Consider the following 16,590-nt stretch of genomic DNA (forward strand, 5'->3'; position numbering starts at 1 on the left):
AAGAAGCTGTAGCATGTATACATAATAAAATATACTGCAGCTACATGGAAAGATAAAATCTTGTAATTTTCTGCAACTTGGGTAGAGCTGGAGGGCAAACAAAATAAGTAAGATGGAGAAGAACACACACCATTGGAAATAAACAAGGAAACAGAGTAATGAATGATGACAAATCTATGCCCTTGGATTACAAATCTGAGAGATAGAGAGAGAGGGTCAGGCATGAAGAAGAAGGGAATGAAGAGGTGGATTCAATCCCCAGCACCCATATGGTGCCCTTAGCATAGGACTTACCCTTAGCATAGGACTTACCATAGGACTGATCCCTGAGCACAGTAAAGGACTAAATCCTGAGCACAACTGATTGTGGTCCTCAAAGGTCAAATAAGCAAACAAACCAAAAAAAAATTAATCTGGGCATCATTACAGGGAAAAATCTGAATCTTAATGGTCCTTTACTAATGCTTATCAAGACCTTTAGATCTCCTGTAGCTTGTCCTTCTATGAAAGGTCTACTCCTCTGAGTAGAATGGGTACTCAACTAATGCCTTTGGGTGACACCCGATTTCTCTACTTCCAAAGAGCTCAAGATTTTCATCTTAAAAGGACCTTGTGGCTTTGGACTGATTCAGAGCTGGGCAGTTTCCCCTTATTTTTCATTACTTCCCTAAAGCTTCAGGAACTTTAAGCCTGAACATTCTGGGCCCCTCTTCCATATGGTTTTGTTTCTTTCTCTTTATAACCTCTGTCTTTTTTTTTTAAATTGAGACCATTGTGAATTACAAGTCTTTAACAGTTGTATTTCAGGCATTTAGTGACAATGAATTAGGACCATTCCCACCACCAGTGTTGATCTCCCTTCACCATAGTTCCCCTGCATGTTTCCCATACCTCTACTCCTAGCCCCCAGAGCTACCAGGTCCATTTTGTGTTTAGCTTGTTGTAGTTTGGGTCTATTGATTCTATTGTCATTGACTTTGACATGGGTATTTAGATCTGATCTTTTTTGTTTTCTTCATTCAAAGGAGCATTGCATTTTATTGATGAGACAGAATCCTTACCCTTCTGGTCTTGCTGGCATATTGTTGTTAGTAAAGTTTATTGACAGTATTTCTGTTGTTCCACACCAACTTGTAAGTTCCCAGCAAAGCACTTCTCTCCAAATTCCCCTCAATGATTTATCTCAGAAGTTTTGAGCCAATGTTGAAAATGTAGACTATTTACAAACAAAATGCTCAAATTATGTCTTCCCAACCATTCAAGCAGTATCAAACCTTCTGCAATACTGTCATTACTTGGATTCAGGACTTGAACAGGTTGATGAAGTCCTGGGGTGAAAGAGAGACAGAGCAGCACTCAGAATTATTGGCTGTGTATGAATGGTCGGTACCCTTCTACGAAAGAATATGAAAGTGTCTGCAAAACTGCAGGATGTCTCCATTATGCTTTTTTCGAGGGTAGCATTGCACCAGTTTAAAATATAATCCAGCTATCCATTGTCTGACAAAATTAATTGCTAGCGGAACTGCCGCTTGGAGAAGTGATACTGGAAGAGTCTCTTCTATAACAGCTGGTCCTCACTGAGCACGTGCAGGTCAGGCGCCATCTAGTACAGGCTGACCAGATAGTGCCCAACACTCAGCCTCTTAGTCTACATAATGTTCAGTTGTAAGCACAAAGGCAGCTCTGTGAAGGTGAGGCCTTTGAGGGCAGGCCTGGTAATCCAGATGTTGTTGAGCTGCTTCTGCCAGTATAGAATTTTCCCCATTTGATACATCCACATGCTAATGTTCCCCACCAGCACAGACTTGCCAACTATTTGGACCAGTGTGCCCAGGGACGTGTACAGCGCCTAGGGGAGTTTCATGATTAGTCTAATGTTCTGCTGGTCTTCAAGGATTTCAGTACCACTTTATTGTTTGTATGTTTGTTTGTTTGTTTTGGGGCTGCACCAGTGACACTCAGGGGTTACTCCTGACTGTGTGCTCAGAAATAGCTCCTGACTTGGGGGACCATATGGGACTGGGAATCAAACCTAGGTTTGTCCTGGGTCAGCAACGTGCAAGACAAACGCCCTACCACTGCACTATCGCTCTGGCCCCTTTCAGTACCACTTTCAGTAAAATGTTTATAAAATTCTTTTGGGCGATGCTACTCAGGGACATGAATTATGACTTTGCTATCAGTTCCTGAGCAGTAGCACAGTGGGTATGGCATTTGCCTTGCACAGAGGCAACCCCAGTTTGATCCTAGTAATCCATATGTCCTCTAGCAGCCAGGTGTGGCCCCAAAACAAAATTAAATACCTACTAGAGATAAGTTCATTCTTATACCTAGGTATAAGAAGTTTTTTGTCAGTTTACTTTTTATCCTCCCCTTAGTTTTTTGAGTAATGCTCAGAATTTACCCCTGACTCTGCACTCAGAAATCACTCCAGAAGTGGTCAGTGACTACATGGGGTTGGGCGCTGGGATTGAATCTAGGTTGACTGCATGTAAGTCAAGCATCTTATCCACTGTACCACCTCTCTGGCTCCTCTGCATTTTTTTGTTTTTGTTTTTGTTTTTTGGGTCACTCCCGGTGTCACTCAGGGGCTACTCCTGGCTCTGCACTCAGAAGTTGCCCCGGTAGGCTCAGAGGACCATAGGGGATGCTGGGATTCAAACCAGGGTCCGTCCTGTGTTGTCTGTGTACAAGGCAAATGCCTTGCAGCTGTGCTATCGCTTTGGCCCTATTATTCTTAATGTTAAAACTCTAAAGACATATTTGATTTCATGAAACCAATATTTTTCAAATACTTTGTTAAAGAGTATGTATTACATAGTTGCTCATAATACATTTGATCCAAGATCAAATTCACCACCAATGTAAAAGTTTCTCCACCATTTCCACCAATTCCCACCCATTCCCAAGCCTACCTCCTTGGCAGGCATCAAATAATATATTTTATATTGCTTGTTTTACAGGTAATTGATAATGAAATTATTTTTTTAAAAAGTACAAGTTAAAATTTTGTGTACATTAATATATATTGTAAGGAAAGAGGTCATTAAGTGATTTGTTGATAGTTGATCTTTTTGTTATTTGTTTCTGCACATTAAGTGGCTTTGAATCTATAGTCATATCTAAATTGGTATGTTCCTACTGGGATGAAAGTATAAAAAATTGTTGTGTGGATGCATATGTGAAAATTCCAAGCTCTGTGGTTGATACTACAACTTTTGTAGGGGCATGGTTTCAACTGCCAGAGTTTCCAGCAGTATGAGAAGGAAGGTGGGAGAAGGAGAGGATGCCCACACGTTCTCAAAAAAGTCCTGGTGATGTTAGTTCAAATACTAGCATACCTGGAGTTTAGGTTGGTTTGGCATCTCTGCAGAATTCAGTTTCTACAATAGAGCATACCAATAAATTTAAAACAGCTTTTATTTACTGACATTATTTTAATCATATAGACTAGAAAACATTTGACTTTGTTTATGTTTTTTTTCTTTTTTCTTTTTTTGGGCCACACCTGGTAGTGCTCAGGGATTACTTCTGGTTCTGTACTCAGGAATTACTCCTGGAGGTGCCTACATGGCCATAAGGAATGATGGGGATTGAACCTAGTTCAGTCACATGTAAGACAAGTGCCCTACCCACTGTACTATTGCTCTGGCTCCATTCCTATTTTTAAAAGACTTAGGAATACTTAATTAATACAAGAGTTTATTTTTAAATCAGCTAGTGTTCTTACAATTAATTTTGGTAATAGAGGCAGACAGATATCACCTTACATAACATACATAACATATATAACATATATTCAAACAGACACAAACAGAAATTTTAAGTTTACACTTTAAGTCTTAGTCATGTAGTAATTATATGCTATTAAATATACAGTTGATTTTCATATGATCACAATCATTTAAAAAATTTTTTATCTTTCCTTTAAGTATCAAATATATATATATATATCAAGTATACAAATAGTATATTTGTGTAGGAGGAATGATCTCTAAAAGCCCTCTTTTACTAAAATTTTATGCCTTTAAAAATAAAGTCCAAATCCTTAGAAGCTAACCCATTTTAATTGTAACTCAAAACTACTAAGATTTTTTTGTTTTGCTTTACTGTTTTGGTGTGTGTGTGTGTGTGTGTGTGTGTGTGTGTGTGTGTGTTTGTGTGTGTGTGCCACATACCCTGTGCTACTCAGGGCTTACTCCTGGCTCTGCTCTCAAGGGATTACTTCTGGAAGTAATTTGGAAAAATATATGTGGTGCCAGGGATTGAACCTGGGTCAGTCACGAGAAAGGCAAGAATTTTTCTGTGTGTGTGTGTGTGTGTGTGTGTGTGTGTTTGAGGGGTCACACCCAGCAGCTCTCAGGGGTTACTCCTGACTCTATGCTCAGAAATAGCTCCTGGCAGGGTCGGGGGACCATATGGGATCCCGGGATTCGAACCACTGTCCTTCTGCATGCAAGGCAAATGCCTTACCTCCATACTATCTCTCCGGCCCCAGGCAAGAATTCTTAACCTGGTATGCTATCTCTCTAGCCCCCACTACTAATGCTTCTTATGAATTGAAATAAATGTCTTATAGATCTTAACCATGAACACAAGAAATATAACCAGAATATGAAATATGCAAACTTCCCAAGATCTAGGAAATTTACTCCTAGAGTTGCAAAGATCTTTATGATGATAAGTGGTAAGAATCATGTTTGTGAGGATTGGGGATAGTTCTGTGGAAAAGCTCCTGACTTGTCAAAGTGAGGCTTGGAGTTTGATACCTGGTATTACCCACAATCACTGCATACATTCCCAACAGCTTTGCTGTTCAGGATGCCCAATACCAGGTATATATGATCACAACCGAGGTGTGCAATCCCCCATAAACACAAAACCAATAAAGTGTGAACAGTGTGGTCAGGAGTGTGGCCCCAGCAAGTAGGTCTGTGAGCATCACATCAGCCTCCAGTGAGTACTAAAATCAGACTGTATATGAACAATACACATTCTAAACTATCAAAACTAAAGAATGCAGCCCAGCAAGCACCATGGCTGAATGAGTAATAGCAATCAGATTTGTGACTCCTGGTGGATACCACAAGCATGAATGTATGTAACTCCCAGTCATTGCTATTACAACAAAGGAAAGTAAGGAGCAAGGAAGACAAAAAATTTAAAAACCACATTTGTGAAAAGTTTCCCCCCCCCCAATAATTCCTACAGAAATGGAAGATGCCTCCACCTATTGACAAGCTAATCTAAAGTAGTAAATGGACAACATTAGGAGGAAGATCTCCCAGAGCTATGAAGACATTGGAAGTTGAAGCAGCAAGAACCCCTTATAGTTTAGGATCTCTCTCATCAAGACAAAATTCTGAGAGTTGGCAAGGTTGGACAAAGAGAAGCTGTTGGGTCACACCATGTCTTCTGTTTCTAGCTTGATTACCTGACTCAAGCTAATGTTTATATCCCTAGCTTTCAGAGACTAGAGAAAACAAACACAGTGATAATAGGACTGAACTCTCAAGACATAAAATAAGATCAAATGAATATATCATATTTTATTTTATAATTTTCCTTCAAACATAACAAAAGACAGTGACAAGGAAAAGCATAACATGGATCATAAACACTATCCAACAAGTATACAAGTTACAATTAAAAGAACAAATTTTAACAAGCTCTTTCCTGTCAATCTACATTTATAAATAAAAAAAGATAAAGCTTGTATTACTCTTTCTGCATCTGACTTCCACAGCAGAGATCTTAGAAACCAATGTGGTACTAGCTGACAAAAACCTGGCTTTTGTCCCAGAATCAGCATTTCTCAATGATTTTAGTGGAAGCCAACTTTACCCTTTATAAAGTATTTGATTGGGGGGGGGCAAAGAAATAAACTTGCAGGATTTGGACAACTCAAAGATATGGAAACACTAAGACATTCATTAATTGGAGTCTGTCACTGTATGACACTCCAATCCTGAACATCTCTGCAGGTAGCTCTAGAGGCTCTGAAGCATTTCTTAGTTTGATCCTGGTAGCTATAACACCTCTGGACCAGAGTATTACCACATAGATCAGACTCTGTAAATAAAGGGCAGGGGCATGAACACAGCTAAGGAGATCCTATTCATCAAAGAATTAAGCTGAGGTAAGAAAAAATATCAGGAGAAAAGTGAAGAAATTATGTTTTATGTGACATGGGCACTCTTAGAAGAAAATGAAGACACAAAGAAGTGCAATACATAAATTAAGTTGGTAAAAAGAGTCATAACTGAACTATATATTAAGGCTTAAAGGAAGGCAATAATTATTTTAAGACATTTTTGTTATCACTTGCTTTTAAACCTCGCTGTACAAAGTTTCTTTTCATTTGGTATTGGGAGTTTTTAATCCAGGGAATTTTCAATTTTCCCTTTCTAGGGAAGAAAAGAGCATATTTGAATCCCCTTCTTGCATATGCTATTTTTTTACATGTCTTAAACTCATAATAACCTTCATGCCAAAGTGGCATATTTTGGGTGGCCTATTCAGCTACCATTCAAGAAGCAGAAGTTAACAGCAGAGCCAAGAACATAGCAATTCAATCATTGTTCCAGCTAGGTTAAAACTGCTGAATAAGTATCAGATGACTCACCTCCATGTGAAAACCAACATATCCAAATATCTGAAGCACTAAGAAGATTCAGAACATATAGGAAATTAAGATTCACACGTACATACTTGCCCAAACTGGCAATTATCTGATGTGTTGTTGTTGGAAATGTTAGAAAATCAGAAGATTAAAAAAATGGCTTTAAAGTATGTTTAATTAATTAATTAATTCCATTAATTCTGTATGCCATAATTGACTACAGGACAAGGTAGACATAACCAAATACATTTTAGCAAATACTTGACATTTGGCTCTCCTGAGATTATTTGTCTGATATTTCTACCCTACATAAGGGAGCATGCTTGATGCACTTGAGATAGCTCTGATTGGTTTACCATAAACAGTACAAAAAGAGTTGTATTTCCTGTAGTTTTGTCAAAACAATTGTAACATGAAAGTTCCTTTTAAATATTTCCTATTTTCTGGTGTCACAAAATCTGCAAAAATAAAGTATGTGAAAATTTCCAGAGAGGACATTCTGTTATTTATTATGGAGAATAAGAATTATAAAGGACAAGGCAAAATAATTTGAGATGAATGTGTAAATATAGCATAGTTGAATAGTTGTGAAGTTTGATATCAAATTTCAGATCTGGCTGGATTTCAATCCCAATTCTGCCACTTAAGAGCTATGTCATCTTAGCAAGGTGAGGCTCAATAATATTCTTTTTTCTTTCTTTTCCTTTTTTTTTTAATGGTTTTTGGGTCACACCCCGGCAGTGCTCAGGGTTAGTCCCGACTATATGCTCAGAAATCACTCCTGGCAGGCTCAGGGGACCATATGGGATGCCGGGATTCGAACCACCGACCTTCTGCATGAAAGGCAAACGCCTTACCTCCACGCTATCTCTCTGGCCCCAATAATATTCTTTTCTAAGAAATTCAAACTGTTGGGTGTGCCCTCCCCAAACCGGAGAGATAAACTCCAGTTTATCTAGATAAACTGTTAGATAAACTCCTGCATTAAGTTGCTGTTAAGAATGATGAATCTCATTAAAAAAAACCAAATATATTGATAGGAAAAATATGAGTATAAAAATAACATAACAGAAAAATGTTTCTTCAGAGCACGATGGGATTTACATGAAAATAAATGCTTATGAAGCTTACCACAAACAGGGATGAGTTTAGTTAGAGAAATAACTACGTTTTGAACTATCCTAATAATGAGAATGTACAAGGGAAATAGAAAACCTGTCTAGAGTACAGGCGGGGGTTGGGTGGGGAGGAGGGAGATTTGGGACATTGGTGACGGGAATGTTGCTCTGGTGATGGGTGGTGTTCTTTACATGACTGAAACCCAAATACAATCATTTATGTAATAAATTTGGTTAAATAATAAAAAATGCTTGGCTGTACTTCTTTTGTTTTTAAAATTTTTAAATTGAAATTTTTAAATTTAAGAGGAATTCATAGCCATCGTATGTTATACGCAATATAGGTTTTTGATGTTTATAAATATTTTCTCAGTAGTATTGGATATCTTTCTGTAGCTAATAATTGCAATTTTTTTTACTTGCTATAATTTTACCAGTTGAAATTAGATTTGTGTTAGTTGTTTACTACAAAAGAGTCTCTGTAGAAAATACTGTCTTATATATGTACCTATTTCAAGGCTAAATAAATGAAGACATTTATCTGATTTTAAAGTTATTTTTTTAAGTTTTTGGTTTGGGGGCACACCTAGCAGTGCTCAGGGACTACTCAGAGTTCACTTCTGGCAGTGCAGAGCGTTGGAGGAAATCACATAATATAAGAGCCTTAAAAAAAAAAAAGTCCTGCTGTGTGCCAGACATGTAGTCAGTCTACTGAGCTATCTCTTTGCCCAGTGAACAAATCAATGACTAAATTACTATAAATACTTTAATTTTTATGTTGTTACTTGGAGTCCTTTCACAGACTCGAGTTTGGCCAGTGGTTATGTTTGTTTTGGCAAGAATATTATTGATTTGTTTCTAAGTTTTTCATTTGACCCAGTCTATTTCAGAATCATGTTACTAGTCTAGGTTAACAGGAACAAGCTTTTTGCTTAACTGAGAGCAATCAACCCTCAGGACAAGCAGCTGTGTTAGCTTTTTGTCCTGTGTCCTGGTTTAGCAAGGAACTGTGAGTTCATTCAGGACAGGAACTATTCTATTCAAATGCATGTCGCCTGGGTTCAGAATTGAGGTGCCTGCCAGTAGGCAACTACTGTAGTTTGTAGTTTCCCTTTGGGTACAGCATCAGGTGTGCTTTTGATGCTGTCTAGGGCGAGGCACTGAAAGGAGCTCTAAATTCCCCCCAAAAACCACCACACCATCTTCATGGCCCATTCTTCAAGTATCAAACCTAATCAATATAAATTCCTTTGGGCTAGGAACTTTTCATTCTCACTTCCCCTTCTTCCTATACACTTCCAAGTCTTAGATTATGTCCTATAAAATATAAAATTGTTTGGAATTTAAGACCCTTAGCTATAGGCTCATCTCATGACAGAGGAATTTCCACAATCCTTTCGTTATTAAAACAAATGTGAGATTGTTGAATTCTAGCTTTACTACCAGTGTCAGCCTCCCTCCACTGGTGTCCCAGGTTTCCTCTGACCCTTGCTCTATTATTATCACTTTAACCCCCAAACTTTGTGAATAAACTACACTTGTGTTTCAACATATACAAAAATTGAGATTTGATACACAAGTCCATAAAGTGCATCAACCAATCTTCGTGGTGCTCCTCAGAGATGTCTCTACCTCAGGAACCACCAACTTTTCCAATTCTCATTATGGGGGGGTTCAAGCCCCCAGATGGTAATCTTACTCTTTGACCACAGGGTAGGTTAAGTGTCGTGTATTAGTTAGTATGTTTGGAGGAAGTGGAATTATTTGCCTAATAGTCCCTTAGTGGGTAGATAAAACCCAACACGGTTGCTTCTCTGAAGCGTTATCTGGGGAGAAGTTCTCGGGGTTCCCAGAACGACAGCTTCATTCTTCCCCCGGGGTCGAAGGAGCGTCGAAGCCGGGCCTCACGCAGGCCAAGTCTGAACACGCTTTTCATGGCAGCACCAAAAGGAGCCACGCGGCTCTGGAAACATCCTCCTCATCTTTCTAGGCCTTTCACGACCGGCAAGTCGGGCGTGGCGCTGGGCGCGACCCACTGCAACGCGAGCAGCCGTCGCGGCCACAGGGGGCGCGCCTGAGCGCTGGTTTTTGGCGGGCGTGTGGGGAGGGGGCAATGAGGCGAGGCGTGAGCCAATAGGCTCAACTTTTCCATCCAGCGCCGGACCGCCGCAGAGCCCACCTTCCTGATCCTTTCCAAGCCTTCCCATTGGCTGTGGGCGTCTCACCCCGCCCCAGCTCTCCCCGCCCGGATTGAAACGGGGGCTGAGAGGTGGGAGTCTGAGTGGGAGGGGAGGGGGGAGTGAGAGCGGCTGGTAAGAGCCAGCCAATCCAAAGAAGAGATGAAAAAGAGGCGCACACGCCAGCCAATCACATCCAGAAGGGCTGGCGACGTCGGCGCGGGGCTCAGCCAATAGGCGTGCGCCTGTCCCTCCTCTCTTCAGCAGCCGGTCGGGGCCGGTGGAAGAGAAGAGCTACTGAGAAGAGCGCGACGGCAGCGGCGGCGGAGGAGCCAAAGCGGGACTGTGAGGGAGAAAGCGAGGCCCCGAGCGTCTTCGTCTAGGTGAGAAGCGGAGGAAGCTGTGGCCGGGTCGAGAGAGACCTGAGAGGGAAGTGAGGCGACTGGACTGCAGGGAGGGCCGAGCGGGGACGACCGCCGGCTGCCCGGGCCCCGCCCCACCCTCCCCTTCGGCCTCGGGGCAGCCGGCGGGCGGTGGGTGAAGCTCGGGGGTCTCGCGGGGGCTCGATCGGGCTGCGTTTCGGCGCAGGGCCGGGCCGGTGAGCGCGCCCCGGAGAGTGGGGCCTGCTGTGCAGCCTTGGAGCCTTAGGGGCGCCGCCTGCGGAGGGGAGGGGAGGGGAGGCCGCATCGGGATGGTGGTGGGCGAAGGTGGGGCGCCGAGGACCTGGGCCTGAAGGTAGCAAGCAGCCCAAAGAGTCGGCATTGATTTTGGGGTGCGTGGAAGAAGAGGGGAAAAGTGATGTTTCGGCTATGGGGTGATGCTGAGCAAAAAAGGGGGTGTCTGCAGAGCCGGTGCCAAGCTGGGAATTGGGCTCCATCTCTCTCTCTCTCTGAAAGCGGAGACTGCAAAAAAGAACAACAAGAAACGGGTGCGTGCGAAGGGCTTTGGAGTTTTGGAGGTTCAGCTCTGAGGACACACGGGGACACGAGGATCTGGGGGGCGAATGAGAGGCACGGACGGAAACCGGAAGATGCAGGAGATGCGATTCTTTCTGGGTGACATGTGGAGGGAGGGAGGGAGGGAGGGAGAGGGAGGCTGGCGCTTTCTCTGCACGCGAGAGAGGCGAGCAGTTAGAGGTAAGTCAGTAGCAAACGGGTGAGTTTTATGTGCGGTGCAAGAAGGGTGTGGGCTCTTTTTGGTCTTATGAGTAATTAAGCAAGAGCCACTCCTTGCTGGTAGACACGGGTGAGTAGAATGTGTCTGACAGCCAAGTTCAGAGCCCGCTTCCCAGCTTACCTGAAGCCAAACCGCGGAGGCAGCTCTGCCTGGCCCATCATTTGACCTCGCTGCTCACTCATTCTCTCTATACTGAAGGGACTAGTGCTTTTTGTTTTGTTTTGTTTTTTTGACGGGTTGGCATGGAAGAATTGCTTAATTCTTTAACTTTTTTTTTTTTTTTTTAAGAAGTAAGGGCCGGGATGTAACTTATTGTTACAATGCTTGCTTGCTTTGCATATATGCAATGGTAAAAGCCCCGGGTTCCATTCTGGATTCCATGCTGAGCAAAAAAAAAGAAAGAAAAAAGTGTTAGTTTAAAGGTAATGTCAGAATGTCAGAGGTACTTAAATAATCTGCCCTACAGGAGTAGAGTTTTTCGGCTGTCACTGTTGAGTATGTGTAATGTGAATAAAGATGATGCAAGATCTTTTACATTAAGTAACATAAGGGAAAATTAACACATGATTAGACTCTTGTCATCTTTTACAACCAACTATTTTATTGGGGGGGGGGCACACCCGGTAGTGTTCAGGGGTTACTCCTGCTCCTGCACTCAGGAATTACTCCTAGCAGTTTACAGGGGACCGTATGAGATGCTGGGGAATAAACCTGATTTGGCTGCATGCAAGGCAAACGCCTTACCTGCCTAGGACAAAGTTTTTGGTTTTTGGGTCACATCCAGCAGCGCTCAGGAGTTCCTTCTGGCTCTGTGCTCAGATAGGCAGGCAGGCACGGGAAAACCATATGGGATGGGGCCGAGGTGGCGCTAGAAGTAAGGTGTCTGCCTTGCAAGCTCTAGCCAAGGAAGGACCACAGTTTGATCCCCCGGCGTCCCATATGGTCCCCCCAAGCCAGGAGTAACCCCTGAGCATCAAATGGGTGTGACTGAAAAACCAAAAACAAACAAACAAACAAAACAAACCAATTGAGATGCCGGGATTTGAATCACAGTATTTCCTGTGTCAGCTACATGCATGCCAAACGCCCTACCGCTGCCCTATCTCTTCAGCCCCATAGGACAGAATTTTTGATATAGAATTTGTCTGCTGTGCTTGGGACATTTTTGGATCTGGAGTAAAATCTGTAGCTAACTAGGTTAAAAATCCTCTTATAGTGGAAAGGAAGATGATGTATAAGTGTATTATTGATACGACATTTCTGTTTAAAGCTCTTGGGACACACCCAGCTGTGTTCAGGGGTCACTCTTGGAGGTGTCTTTGGGCCACTGTGCAGTGCCAGAGATGTGGAGGTTGGTGGCTCCTGCATTCCTAAGTATTCCAAAGTGCGCTAATCCTTTGAACAAATTTCCTGAAGCTCTTGGAATTTTTTTACTTGAAGAGTTTCTGTAGAGGTTGAGGGCAGAGAAACATAGCAGAAAAGAAAAAGACCCACTACCACAGGATCACCCCAAAGTGTTCATTTCTGTTTGAGGAAATTCTGTTGGAGGAAAGGGAAGCCTTAAGTACTTCTTGAAAAAAGTATAGATAACAGGAACCAAAGAAGGCCTTTGTTGTCTTGGATGTTTCTTTATGAACTCAACAAATTGTTATAGTTAACAAAACGATTCTTCAGGACATAAAAATTCTGTGCGAGTATTTCTTAGTAACGCTATTCGCTGCTAACATTTTACCTTTAGTATAGCACAATAAATGCTGAGAAGTGGTGAAGTGACTAGGAGCAGAGTAATCCAAGTGAAGTGAATCAGAATGTTACATAGAAAAGGTGACTTTTGAGTTTTCATTTGAACAAGCAGTGATAAAGGTTACTGAAAGGTAGGAGGATTGCATACTAGGATTTGGATATTCTATAAACAACTTTGAGCAAGGGTTAAAGATCTGAATGAAGATTAAAGGGTGGGGAAATAAGCTAAATCTATCGTAGCATCGTTGATAAATGATGATTTTATATTATCGCGAGGTGAGAAGAATTTGAATTGTTGGTGGATTAGAGATAGGTAAGGAAAGAGCACAAATTTAATTATGAGAACACGGTGAAAGAAAGTTGGGATGAGAGGTAGATTTTGTGTCTATTCTATATATCTGAAATCTTTTTGACTACTGAACATTTCTGACTCGATAGTAGCAAAATTTATTGTGTTATTTTGCGCCAAACACTGTAGTGAGCTTTCCAAGCATTATCCTCTTTCGATGTTTTTAAGGGTGAAAACTGAAGTTCACAAAGACTTAATTTGCTCAGGGTTCACATAGCTGGTAAGTTATAGGTAAATCAAAAAATTGATGAGGTCAGTAAAAATTAAACTTCATGTTCTTTCTGCTAAACCTTGCAGATTCTCTTTTTTTTGTTTTATTTTTGGGCCACATCCAGTGACGCTCAGGGGTCACTTCTGGCTATGCGCTCAGAAGTTGCTCCTGTCTTGGGGGGGGACAGTATGGGACGCCGGGGGATTGAACTACGGTCTGTCCTAGGCTAGCGCTGGCAAGGCAGACACCTTACCTCTAGTGCCACCGCACTGGGCCCAGATTCATAGTTTTTAAGAAAATCCAAAGGTCGGGTCTGAGCCAATTTTCACAGATCGTCAGGATTAGCAGACAAGATCCAGTGAATAAAGAGAAAAGATAGCTGGATTTTTGTAGACACTGAGGAATGTACTACTGGTTAAGGTAAAAAGAGGAAGTAGTCAGCAGCTAAATATGTATCTGAAATATAAGAACCAAGTTTGAGAAGAAGCATGTGAGCTAAGGAAAGAGAGTAATGTAAATTTAATTTTAAGAAAATTAAAATAATGTTATTAAGATAAAAGGTATTAGTTAATTGTGTTTAGTCACAAGTGTTCTGTACAAATAAAAAAATTGGTATGATTACCAAAATTGATCATGAAAGATACTGGTATATTTCTTGTAATATTTTAATTATTGTTCATAAGTTTTTGGGTGATTTAAAATGGATTTGTAATTTTTTTTTTCCAAATTTTAAAAAAGTTACTCTTATTCTTAGTGGGGTAAACAATTTAAATAAAATTAAGTAATAGGGAATAGGTAGGTGGATTGAAGTATGTTTATGGTAGGAGTAAAATGATCTTCAGTGCCACTATGTATGTAGTCATGTTCCTATCTTGGAAGTAATGGGGTATTGCTGGTGAAATGTACAGAAGCTATATACTGAAAGATGACATTTGTTAATCTTGGGGGTTAGGTTTACTAAAGTACGTTGGACAATGGTAATATATCATGACTTTCTGAGATGCTATTTTTTAGAATCTACTAAATTTAAGATTGACAAAAATGACTAAGAAAATAGAATCATTTTAACAGTAATTTTTTTTTTTTTTTAATTTTGGGCCACATTCACCTGTGTTCAGGGCTTACTCCTGATTCTGAGTTTAGGGATCACTGCTGCTGGGCTAGGGAGAAATATATGCTGGGGATGGAACCCGGATTGGCCACATACAAGGCAAACACCCTACCTGCTGTGCTATCACTCTCCATTGAATCACTTAAACTATAATTCTATCATTGTATTTTTTGCTCTTCCCACACCTTGGCTTTATAATTCCTCTTTTCAGTGTGTTTTTAATGGGCTTTAGAGACAGAAAGAAAATATGAAAGCGCTCACTTTGCATATAACTTCTTTAACTTAAACATTTAAAATTTTTTATTTCTATTTCCAGTTCATAAAAGAAAAGATGGGTTGAGGAGATTGTATAGCAGGTAGGGTGCTTGCCTTGTACCTTGCTCATCAGGGTTCTATCCCCAACATCCCACATGGTCCCCCTACCACCAACAGGAGAAATCTCTGAACACAGAGCCAAGAGTAAAACCTAAAACATGACCAGGTATGGCCCAAGCCCATCCCATTCCCCAAATAAAGGCAAAAAAAAAAAAAAAAAAAGTCTCAGGGGCCTAAAGAAAGAGCACAGCAGTGGGGCATTTGCCTTGCATGCGGCCAACCTAGGAGGGACCCAGTTCAATTCCTGGCATCCATATGGTCCTCAGCCTGCCAGGGATGATTTCTGAGTGTAGAGCCAGGAGTAACCCCTGAATGCCCTGGGTGTGGCCCCAAAAACAATCAGTCAGTCAATAAAGTTAAAAAAACTAAAAGTTTCACGAAAATAAGCTTTCCTTGTCAAAAAGTACTCCAGAGTAAACAATAATACAGATTTATTCCAGTCTCTAAAATGGGAGAAGAATCTTTTAAATCAAGAAAGGACCTAGATTTTAAGTTTAATTTCATTTGCTCCAGAGGGATCATGGAAGGAAACTTAATATTTCATTTTAGTATTTACAATGTTCCTTAAATAAATTCTCATTATCTTCTAATAATTTTCTCAGTTGATTATTCCATTTTACAGATGGAGAAGATGAATTTCAGAAGTAATTTTTCAAATTTTGGAGAGGTAGCTCCAAACTGAGATTCAAATCATGATTTAGCTATGCAAAAACTTATCCAGATGACAGGAAATATAGTATATACATATTTTTTAGTAAGTGCCATACACATAGCCTTAGGTATGTAATTATTTCCTCAGATGATGGGGACCTTTGTTTTGTGAACTTATACTGTATGATACTTAAAGTGATAGTGATAACTTTTTTTTTTTTTTTTTGGACTATACCGGTGAAGCTCAGGGGTTACTCCTGGCTATGCACTCAGAAATCGCTCCTGGCTTGGGTGACCATATCTGACACTGGGGGACTGAACCATGGTCCATCCTAGGCTAGCACTTGCAAGGCTACCTCTAGCACCACCGCTTCGGTCCCAATAGTGATAACTCTTAATTGATAGGATTTTTATGTCTTACAGAGTGGTGCATGATATTATATTTATTGTTTAGAACAGTGTTTTCTAAAATGGCAATCTCATAGCAGGAGTTATAAGTTGAGGTGCTAGAATAATTTTGGGCAGTAGTAGTCTCCAGTGCAATGGGGGACACTTTATTTCTTTAATGAAAGAAAATAGATTTTGGTGTGGAATGCTGAGCATTCAATGATTTTTGTTTGTTTGTTTGTTTTTTTGCTTTTTGGTTTATACCTGGTGGCGCTCAGGGGTTACTCCTGGCTTTATTCTCAGAAATTGCACCAGTCAGGTTTGGGGGACATATGGAATGCCAGGGATGCCAGGATAGAATCTGGGTCTGTCCTGGGTTGGCCACATGCAAGGCAAACACCCTACCAGTGTGCTATCTATCACTCTAGTCCCTGAGTGATATATTTTCCTTTTTTTTCCTGTGAAGTGGTCAGTTGGCCAAATAAATCTGAAACCTTTGCTTTAGAGGGATATGCTTACACAGTTTAGCTTTTGTTTGGGCCATACACTCCTGGAGCTGTGCTCAGAAATTACTCCTGGCAGGGCTTGGAGGACCTTACATGGTCCTGGGAATTGAACCTGGTGTAGCTTCATGAAAAGCAAGTGCCCTATTCTATGTACTATCAAT

General features: G+C 40.9%; 2 protein-coding genes and 1 pseudogene across 5 annotated transcripts in view; 1 reads left to right on the forward strand and 2 right to left on the reverse strand.

The window, feature by feature from the left end:
* LOC126018963 (40S ribosomal protein S4, X isoform-like) overlaps positions 1-16,590 on the reverse strand; it is a 965,922-nt gene that overhangs the window by 807,043 nt on the left and 142,289 nt on the right. The gene's annotated exons all lie outside the window — the stretch shown is intronic.
* Positions 1,302-6,634, reverse strand: LOC126018553 (F-box only protein 32-like; annotated as a pseudogene).
* Positions 10,239-16,590, forward strand: part of FAR1 (fatty acyl-CoA reductase 1) — a 78,136-nt gene continuing 71,784 nt past the window's right edge. For both annotated transcript variants that reach the window (XM_049781037.1, XM_049781038.1), the window contains exon 1: positions 10,239-10,303. The gene's annotated coding sequence lies outside the window, so the exon portion shown is untranslated. The remainder of the gene's footprint in view (positions 10,304-16,590) is intronic.

Source organism: Suncus etruscus, chromosome 9 (assembly GCF_024139225.1).
Source record: "Suncus etruscus isolate mSunEtr1 chromosome 9, mSunEtr1.pri.cur, whole genome shotgun sequence".
Classification (NCBI taxonomy): Eukaryota; Metazoa; Chordata; class Mammalia; order Eulipotyphla; family Soricidae; genus Suncus; species Suncus etruscus.